This window comes from Ylistrum balloti, unplaced genomic scaffold (genome assembly GCF_031769215.1).
Source record: "Ylistrum balloti isolate Yb309-2 unplaced genomic scaffold, AGI_CSIRO_Ybal_v1 Utg370312, whole genome shotgun sequence".
Lineage (NCBI taxonomy): Eukaryota > Metazoa > Mollusca > Bivalvia > Pectinida > Pectinidae > Ylistrum > Ylistrum balloti.
The window spans coordinates 384,342-395,112 of NW_026782231.1; the positions used below are offsets into that span (position 1 = coordinate 384,342).

Genomic DNA, 10,771 nt, shown 5'->3' on the forward strand with positions numbered 1-10,771 from the left:
ATAGGCTGGGGACATACAGAGGCTGGGGTAACACATAGGCTGGGGACATACAGAGGCTGGGGACATACAGAGGCTGGGGATATACAGAGGCTGGGGTAACACATAGGCTGGGGATATACAGAGGCTGGGGATATACAGAGGCTGGGGACATACAGAGGCTGGGGACATACAGAGGCTGGGGATATACAGAGGCTGGGGACATACAGAGGCTGGGGTAACACATAGGCTGGGGACATACAGAGGCTGGGGACATACAGAGGCTGGGGATATACAGAGGCTGGGGACATACAGAGGCTGGGGTAACACATAGGCTGGGGATATACATAGGCTGGGGATATACATAGGCTGGGGTAACACATAGGCTGGGGATATACAGAGGCTGGGGACATACAGAGACTGGGGTAATACAGAGGCTGGGGATATACATAGGCTGGGGTAACACATAGGCTGGGGATATACAGAGGCTGGGGACATACAGAGGCTGGGGACATACATAGGCTGGGGATATACATAGGCTGGGGATATACAGAGGCTGGGGACATACAGAGGCTGGGGTAACACATAGGCTGGGGATATACAGAGGCTGGGGATATACAGAGGCTGGGGATATATAGAGGCTGGGGATATACAGAGACTGGGGATATATAGAGGCTGGGGATATACAGAGACTGGGGATATATAGAGGCTGGGGATATACATAGGCTGGGGATATATAGAGGCTGGGGACATACAGAGGCTGGGGATATATAGAGGCTGGGGATATACAGAGACTGGGGATATATAGAGGCTGGGGATATACATAGGCGGGGGATATATAGAGGCTGGGGATATACATAGGCGGGGGATACACAGAGGCTGGGGACATACAGAGACTGGGGATATATAGAGACTGGGGATATACAGAGACTGGGGATATATAGAGGCTGGGGATATATAGAGACTGGGGATATACAGAGGCTGGGAATATACAGAGGCTGGGGATACACAGAGGCTGGGGATATATAGAGACTGGGGACATACAGAGACTGGGGATATATATAGGCTGGGGATACACAGAGGCTGGGGATATATAGAGACTGGGGACATACAGAGACTGGGGATATATATAGGCTGGGGATATACATAGGCTGGGGATATATAGAGGCTGGGGATATACAGAGGCTGGGGATATATAGAGGCTGGAGATATATAGAGGCTGGAGATATATAGAGGCTGGGGATATACAGAGACTGGGGATATACAGAGGCTGGGGATATATAGAGACTGGGGATATATAGAGGCTGGGGGTATACATAAACTGGGGATATAAAGGGTATTGACAGAGAAAGGGGCTGAGGGGAAACAAAGGGTAGATATGGTTACATGGGATGATATATAGACTTGGAACATGTAGAGGCTACAGGGTGATATATAAGTCAGGGAGATGCATATGTTTGGGAGATACAGTGGCTGAGGAGATATGGAGATTGTATAGATGAGAGGCTGGGGTAATATAGAGACTGGGTAGATACAAGGGCTTGGGTGAAACAGAGGCTGGGGTAATATAGAGGCTAGGGAGACACAGAGGCTGTACATTGATATAAAAATGAAACATAATCAGAAATCTAACTTTGATGTCATTGCTATCAATTTTATAGCAAAAATATTGATTGATTTAAAATATGTTGTATGTCAGCAATGCAAATATGATCATAAAGAGTAAAGCTATATGAACCTACACATTACTAATAAATTGATAAATTTAAAACGGAAATGTGTTGGTGGTTATTGAAATTCCAAACCATTAAGAATCTAAATTCAGGCAAAATATATATTTGTAAATGTGATCATGACATAGAAATCTGCCACACATGGCACAGGTATGATATAGCTGACAACAGTATCACCCTCCGGCAGATCAACTAGGCGTTGTTGATATCAATGTAATGTCTCATTGATCACAGGAATCCTACACCAGTTCACTTACATATAAAAAAGTAGAAGCTGTCTATACAAAGTAGGTGTAACTACAAAGTATCAAAATAAGTTGGAATTACAAAGTATTAAAATAAGCTGGAATTACAAAGTATCAAAATAAGCTGGAATTACAAAGTATCAAAATAAGCTGGAATTACAAAGTATCAAAATAAGCTGGAATTACACAGTATCAAAATAAGCTGGAATTACAAAGTATTAAAATAAGCTGGAATTACAAAGTATCAAAATAAGCTGGAATTACAAAGTATCAAAATAAGCTGGAATTACACAGTATCAAAATAAGCTGGAATTACAAAGTATCAAAATAAGCTGGAATTACAAAGTATCAAAATAAGCTGGAATTACAAAATATTGAACTAAGCTGGAATTACAAAGTATCAAAATAAGCTGGAATACAAAGTATCAAAATAAGCTGGAATTACAAAGTATCAAAATAAGCTGGAATTACAAAGTATCAAAATAAGCTGGAATTACAAAGTATCAAAATAAGCTGGAATTACAAAGTATCAAAATAAGCTGGAATTACAAAATATTGAACTAAGCTGGAATTACAAAGTATCAAAATAAGCTGGAATTACAAAGTATCAAAATAAGCTGGAATTACAAAGTATTAAAATAAGCTGGAATTACAAAGTATTAAATTACAAAATATTGAACTAAGCTGGAATTACAAAGTATCAAAATAAGCTGGAATTACAAAATATTGAACTAAGCTGGAATTACAAAGTATCAAAATAAGCTGGAATTACAAAGTATCAAAATAAGCTGGAATTACAAAGTATCAAAATAAGCTGGAATTACAAAGTATCAAAATAAGCTGGAATTACAAAGTATCAAAATAAGCTGGAATTACAAAATATTGAACTAAGCTGGAATTACAAAAAAGTGGAATTACAAAATAAGCTGGAATTACAAAGTATTAAATTACAAAATATTGAACTAAGCTGGACTTACAAAGTATCAAAATAAGCTGAAATTACTTAGTATCAAAATAAGCTGGAATTACAAAGTATCAAAATAAGCTGGAATCACAAAATATTGAACTAAGCTGGAATTACAACAAAACTAAAGTTACAAAATTATGAACTGAAGTGGTAACTGAAGTGGTATTTACAAAATATGAAATAGAATTGTAGTTATGAAATATAAGCTGAAGCTGTAATTAAAAAATGTTAACCAAATTAATTTGTAATTACAAAACATGAATTAAAGCTGTAATTGTGGAAAATATCAAGGAATTCTGTAATTGTAAACTTGTTACACCAATACTGTCTACACTTCCTGACTCCAACCCGAACCTTACAAATTACACAGTGAAGCAGTGTGAATTTATGAAATACTGTACAAACAGAAGCTGTAGACTTTCAGAAAAAGGCAGATAACAATAAATGTAAGTTAATCTACAGAAAGCTTAGTGTATCTACAAGTTATTCCTTGAGACACCTTGGATACTGGGAATGAAAACATGTTATCGTGAAAACTCTGATGATTAATTACGAAATTACTGACAGCTATCTTTACTTAAAGAGTAATCAGTGTTAATGAGTTATGGTGTGTAGGGAAAGTTGCCAATATTCAGGTAAACAAGTACAGGGGGATGAACACAAGGATATATGCACTTGATAGTGATAGCGTGTGGATATAGGGTAATCAAAGGTCATCCATCCATTGCTTTCCCAGCATCAATCTTACCTGATGATTTTCAGTTTTAACAGCAGAGGTGGTGAAAAGGTGTTGACTTCAATGATAACACAAGAAGTTCGTCAATCAGAGAACAAATGCTTCCAGTTTTTGGAGAAGATTATTAGCCAGAAATACTGACAGTTTGGTTGCCATATCACAGTGAACAAATCATATATAAACCAACATCTCTTGATAAACAATACAGAAGAGTTACTTTATTACACTTCAATTCTCTGTGGACAATGATTAGAGAGCTGCACAGTTATTAGATAAATAAAATATCATTTTCATTTCAGTCCAGAGGAAATATACGGAAGAGCATTAGGGATATGCAGAGAATTAGCAATACTAGTTTGTAGACACAGGGTAGATCACTAGGTTATATACAGCAGTCAAACCTCTGGTAACAATACAAGTTTGTAGTATCACGAGGCTACATACAGCAGTCAAACCTCTGGTAACAATACAAGTTTGTAGACACAGGGTCGATCACGAGGCTACATACAGCAGTCAAACCTCTGGTAACAATACAAGTTTGTAGACACAGGGTAGATCACTAGGTTATATACAGCAGTCAAACCTCTGGTAACAATACAAGTTTGTAGACACAGGGTCGATCACGAGGCTACATACAGCAGTCAAACCTCTGGTAACAATACAAGTTTGTAGACACAGGGTAGATCACGAGGCTACATACAGCAGTCAAACCTCTGGTAACAATACAAGTTTGTAGACACAGGGTTGATCACTAGGTTATATACAGCAGTCAAACCTCTGGTAACAATACAAGTTTGTAGACACAGGGTCGATCACTAGGCTACATACAGCAGTCAAACCTCTGGTAACAATACTAGTTTGTAGACACAGGGTCGATCACTAGGCTACATACAGCAGTCAAACCTCTGGTAACAATACTAGTTTGTAGACACAGGGTCGATCACGAGGCTACATACAGCAGTCAAACCTCTGGTAACAATACTAGTTTGTAGACACAGGGTAGATCACTAGGTTATATACAGCAGTCAAACCTCTGGTAACAATACAAGTTTGTAGACACAGGGTCCATCACTAGGTTATATACAGCAGTCAAAACTTCTGGTAACAATACAAGTTTGTAGACACAGGGTAGATCACTAGGTTATATACAGCAGTCAAACCTCTGGTAACAATACAAGTTTGTAGACACAGGGTCGATCACGAGGCTACATACAGCAGTCAAACCTCTGGTAACAATACAAGTTTGTAGACACAGGGTAGATCACGAGGCTACATACAGCAGTCAAACCTCTGGTAACAATACAAGTTTGTAGACACAGGGTTGATCACGAGGCTACATACAGCACAAACCTCTGGTAACAATACAAGTTTGTAGACACAGGGTAGATCACTAGGTTATATACAGCAGTCAAACCTCTGGTAACAATACTAGTTTGTAGACACAGGGTCGATCACGAGGCTACATACAGCAGTCAAACCTCTGGTAACAATACAAGTTTGTAGACACAGGGTAGATCACTAGGTTATATACAGCAGTCAAACCTCTGGTAACAATACTAGTTTGTAGACACAGGGTAGATCACTAGGTTATATACAGCAGTCAAACCTCTGGTAACAATACTAGTTTGTAGACACAGGGTCGATCACGAGGCTACATACAGCAGTCAAACCTCTGGTAACAATACAAGTTTGTAGACACAGGGTAGATCACGAGGCTACATACAGCAGTCAAACCTCTGGTAACAATACAAGTTTGTAGACACAGGGTCGATCACGAGGCTACATACAGCAGTCAAACCTCTGGTAACAATACAAGTTTGTAGACACAAGGTCAATCACTAGGTTATATACTGTAGTCAAACGTCTGGTAACAATACAAGTTTGTAGACACAAGGTCAATCACTAGGTTATATACAGCAGTCAAACCTCTGGTAACAATACAAGTTTGTAGACACAGGGTCGATCACGAGGCTACATACAGCAGTCAAACCTCTGGTAACAATACTAGTTTGTAGACACAGGGTCAATCACTAGGTTATATACAGCAGTCAAACCTCTGGTAACAATACTAGTTTGTAGACACAAGGTCAATCACTAGGTTATATACTGTAGTCAAACGTCTGGTAACAATACAAGTTTGTAGACACAGGGTCGATCACGAGGCTACATACAGCAGTCAAACCTCTGGTAACAATACTAGTTTGTAGACACAGGGTAGATCACTAGGTTATATACAGCAGTCAAACCTCTGGTAACAATACTAGTTTGTAGACACAGGGTCAATCACTAGGTTATATACAGCAGTCAAACCTCTGGTAACAATACTAGTTTGTAGACACAGGGTTGATCACTAGGTTATATACTGTAGTCAGATCAGGAATCAAAATTTTTAGCTGCAGATTGTTAAAACAATTCGATGAAACTTGGTCTTTCATAAGCTTTACTTTGTGGCAGTGTTTACTCTTTATGTGATATTTAACATATCAGCTTCAAACATGAAGCAATATGTTTTATGAATATTTCAATATTGTCTGTGTGTCGAACACAATGTCCTGCTGCCTGCGGTAATGAGTCCATTGTGAATAAAGTGTGTGATCTTTTCTCATTGCACCTGATACCTTTATAGATCGTGGACTAGAAACTGGTTTTAAGTTCCACTGATATAGTAATTATCATCAGTAGGAATTTCTATATTCCTCATGTGAGAGTTGATAGCTAATGCTTGTGTCAACTGGGAGATGAAGGCGACATTGGGATGATTGTCTCGAGATTTGGTGCCAAGTTTTCTTCAGATGTAGGTATTTTTGTAAAATTCCTTTTGTGAATGATGTTAGTAATATCCAGTTCAAGTTTATTTTGTGTCAATTCGCCAAGGATAAACCTGGATTCCCTGTATCTGTCAATGAAAATCCGGCAGGGATCACATTGGAATAAGTGTGACTAGGGCTGTCAGATGGATCCCATTTCCCCCATGGATTCTGGCACAATATACCCAGCTCTCCCAGGGACAAAAATGAAAAAATTACATTCTCCAGAAATATTATCAATAACAAAAGATGTTAGATGTATGTACAGTCACGGGTAAAGAGGTTTTCTGACAGGGTTCTGGTGTTATCTGATAGAATAACCTGATCATCTTTGATGTCAGTATAGACAGGTTCTCTGACAAACTTATGGCTTTATTTGATCAAATCATCTGTGATGTCAGTATAGACAGGTTCTCTGACAAACTTATGGCTTTATTTGATCAAATCATCTGTGATGTCAGTATAGACAGGTTCTCTGACAAAATTGTGGCTTGATCAATCATCTTTGATGCCAGTATAGACAGGTTCTCTGACAAACATATGACTTTATTTGATCAAATCAATTGTGATGTCAGTATAGACAGGTTCTCTGACAAAATTGTGGCTTGATGACTTTATGCCAGTTGATGACAAACATATGACTTTATTTGATCAAATCAATTGTGATGTCAGTATAGACAGGTTCTCTGACAAAATTGTGGCTTGATCAATCATCTTTGATGCCAGTATAGACAGGTTCTCTGACAAACATATGACTTTATTTGATCAAATCAATTGTGATGTCAGTATAGACAGGTTCTCTGACAAAATTGTGGCTTGATCAATCATCTTTGATGCCAGTATAGACAGGTTCTCTGACAAACATATGACTTTATTTGATCAAATCATCTGTGATGTCAGTATAGAAAGTTTTTTGACAGTCTTTTCCATTCTGACTGCAGAGGTTACAGTTTCCCTATAACACTTAAGCTTCCATCAATGATACATTTAGCCACGGTGATAGATAATCAGATTTTGGCTGTCCTAAGACAGATGACTTTTTCTCCAGGGCAATCTAGCGTTTGTATCAAAACTGGGTTAAGTTATGCAGGCTGTTGCTTACAGTGTTGGATTGAATGCCATATTGAGTCGGTGTCGGATGCATGGCTGTCCACCATTTGTATGGTAGAGATGCTTCAGGCTTACATGTAGTAAAATGGTATATAATCTAGGCAGATTACTTTCCTCCATCACATCAGCAAGATTGCCACACACAGAATCTGATACTGGCTCAATTTCCCCCCCAACCCCCCAAAATATTTTTAAAATTTGAAACAAATCTTTCAGTTTTCAGAAAAGGTTCATTGAAAAATATAAAAATGAATAAGAGATTTGAGAAGAAATGTATTTTATTAGATCACTATATATTCTCACCTTCATCATTGAAGATGGCTGGAACAGTGATTTGATACATCATAGTGTGATTCTGGTTTATCAGAAAAGTAGATATATCTTTTAATTTCCAGTGTTTTTGTTTCATCAGTAAAAAACATACAAGATTATACATTATAGAAATTTTTGTTAAATGAAAATATTGATTCATCTTTACTTTTTGACTTCAGTTTTGATACATCAGTAAGCACTTAACTTTAAAATCAAGTACAATTGCAATTGATTTTTGTCATATATTACCACACAGGGACCACAGATTAGCATCCTATGGGCTAAGTGATCAGTCTGTAAAAGTCTACTGCTGTGATGATATACAAGAATTTCTTTACACTTCATATGAAATATTGGATTATTTGTCATCAGTTTTAGATATATTTCCAGTTATAGTAAGCTTGGTTAGCTTTTTAAATGTTGATACATTTCAAAACAAATCTTTCCGAGAAAATTTGAACAGTGAAGATATTTTCATTGTATATATTGTAATAAGAGTTAATATTTCATTTTGGTGTGTTTAAGTTGAGTTTTGATTTTTTTTTTAAATTCAAGAATCTTTTTTAATTCTGTTAGCTGTCTTCAAGTTAAAATACTCTTGGAATAATTGAAGGGAGATTGAAATAACATTGTGTAGGGTTTTAACTTTCAACAAAAAAGTTTTCTGTGTCTTGTAATAATTTGCAAATAAATTCCTAGTTGAAAATATTTGCGATTAACAGGAAAAAGAAATGTCAAAAAAGCTTTTTAATAATTGTTATTAATTGCAAAAAAAGAGAAGATGATACATTTGAATAAAAATTGGATAAATCTCTTTTAACAATAGAACATTTGAGATATCTTGTGTGCTCTGCTGACTCTGCTGAGATAGTGTTCACACCCACATGAATTACAGTGTCAGATTTGTGCGTATTGTGCAGAACAGCGGATATTAGGTTGTCAAGCAAAATGGATTATTACAAAAGAAACATAAAAGAATATGAAGACTTGCTTCGGTGAATGATCAAGAACTTCCTAAAGACATTCTTCTTACAAATAAAATCAGATATATCGTAGTAGCCTTTCAACAAATATGTGTGTCTTGCAAAAACGGATAAGCACACGGTAGGTTGAAGCATTACTTGTAGTATGTTACAAATCTTACGAATAAAAAATTTGTAAGGTATTGATTTAAAAACTGCTATTTTATTTATTTACACAATACATTGTTTATGGTTATAATCAGAAAAGAAATAAACTGCGCTGTAAGAGGCTTTTGTCCCAGACTCAATAAAGTTTCAATGATAAGCGATGAGAAAAGAAAAGGCTATATGAAATGGCTTATTTTGTTTTAAAAAAAAAATTCATTGATTTAAAAAAATGGAAATTGAAAGAGCTCTCTTGAAATTGCAAACAATACAAAAATGAATTTTATATAAAGTTTTTAATATTTTACTTACATGGTTATCCTTTATACGTAGATCATATTTTAATTTGTTTTTCTGCATGTGCCTTTTTTGTAACTAATTTAACTTGACATGCAGGGGAATATTATTACCCAGTGTGGAGATAAAGTGATGGCAATATTCACAGGTGTAAGTCTGCGGCAGTTGAACCCTGGACTGTAAGATTTGCTAGGAATATTTATATAATTGATTACACAATATTTCCACATGGTGTCGCTGTGTGTGTTACAAGAGCTGACAGCAGACCTAACAGTGGACTGTATCTTTCCTCTTTCTTCACAGTTTCTAAACAGTTCTGCTGTTGATCAATGCTCCATTAGCCAAGCGGTTTGTCTCCAAAATCCACCGACAATTTTGTTGTTTTTTTTCCTCGTGGAAGGTTGATATCCCTAAATGGTGATGTAAGATGTTGGTGCAGACAAACTTAGGAGACTGGGAGATAATTCACATTTAGATGTGATGGAAAAAAAGTGATTCTTCTGGAGCTGCAGTGTCTGTTAGCTCGTTACTGGACAGGAGACTATAGGAGATTTGGCTAAATTGAACTTGTGTACTCTGCCTTGTATAATGTGCATGGTATCAAACTGATAGCCTAAGCAGACACACCACGCTACAAAATCGGTATCTCTGATGTTTATACAAGAATACTATTGCTAACTACAGATATATCTTTGGTATATCAAAACAAATATGTTTTAGAGGCTTGCATATCTCTATATGGATTCATAAATGTAATTATGGTGGTAAAACAACAGAAAATCTCCTGGACTTAATCTGAAACATTACTTCTGGGAATAAGAGCTAGCTCAAACACAACAGATGTAATATCTCTCTTAAGCTGTGTTTTGAAATCAGAAAAACTACAGCATTTCCTTGAAAGTGTGTCAACCGTTCTTATACTCAAGACATTAAGGTATTTCAGATTTAGTTTTTCGGTTTAGATACTCTTTTAAACAAAATTGAAGCAACTTAATATTCTGAATTCTATAATGAGTCTTTAAAAATCAGAAATTGTAGTCTCAAATTGGGATATCCCTGGTTAGTGTTATAGTGTCAGGACACGAACGGAAAACCGCCCTAGGATTGTCTCCAATTAGGACTTGTGAAACAATTTCCAGACAAGGTAATCTCCAATTAGGACCGGTGTGGATAATAATCTTGAAGTGGGATCCTTGTGGATATAGTAACCTTTTTATCAGGACCTATAATATGGACGATACAAATCTCAAATTAGAACATTTGTGTCTATAATGATCTGGTGTCAGGACTCCAATCATGACCTGTGTGGAAAATAGTCTGCAGTCAGGAACCATGTGGAAAACAGTTTCCAATCAGGACCTGTGTGGAAAATAGTCTCTGGTCAGGACCTTTGTGGAAAAAGGTCAGGACCTGTGTGGAAAATAGTATCTGGTCAGGACTTGTGTGGAAAATATTCTCTGG

At 36.8% G+C, this 10,771-nt stretch overlaps 1 protein-coding gene across 5 annotated transcripts in view; it reads left to right on the top strand.

Moving 5' to 3' along the window:
- Positions 1 to 10,771, top strand: part of LOC132553269 (rap1 GTPase-activating protein 1-like) — a 196,864-nt gene that overhangs the window by 69,434 nt on the left and 116,659 nt on the right. The gene's annotated exons all lie outside the window — the stretch shown is intronic.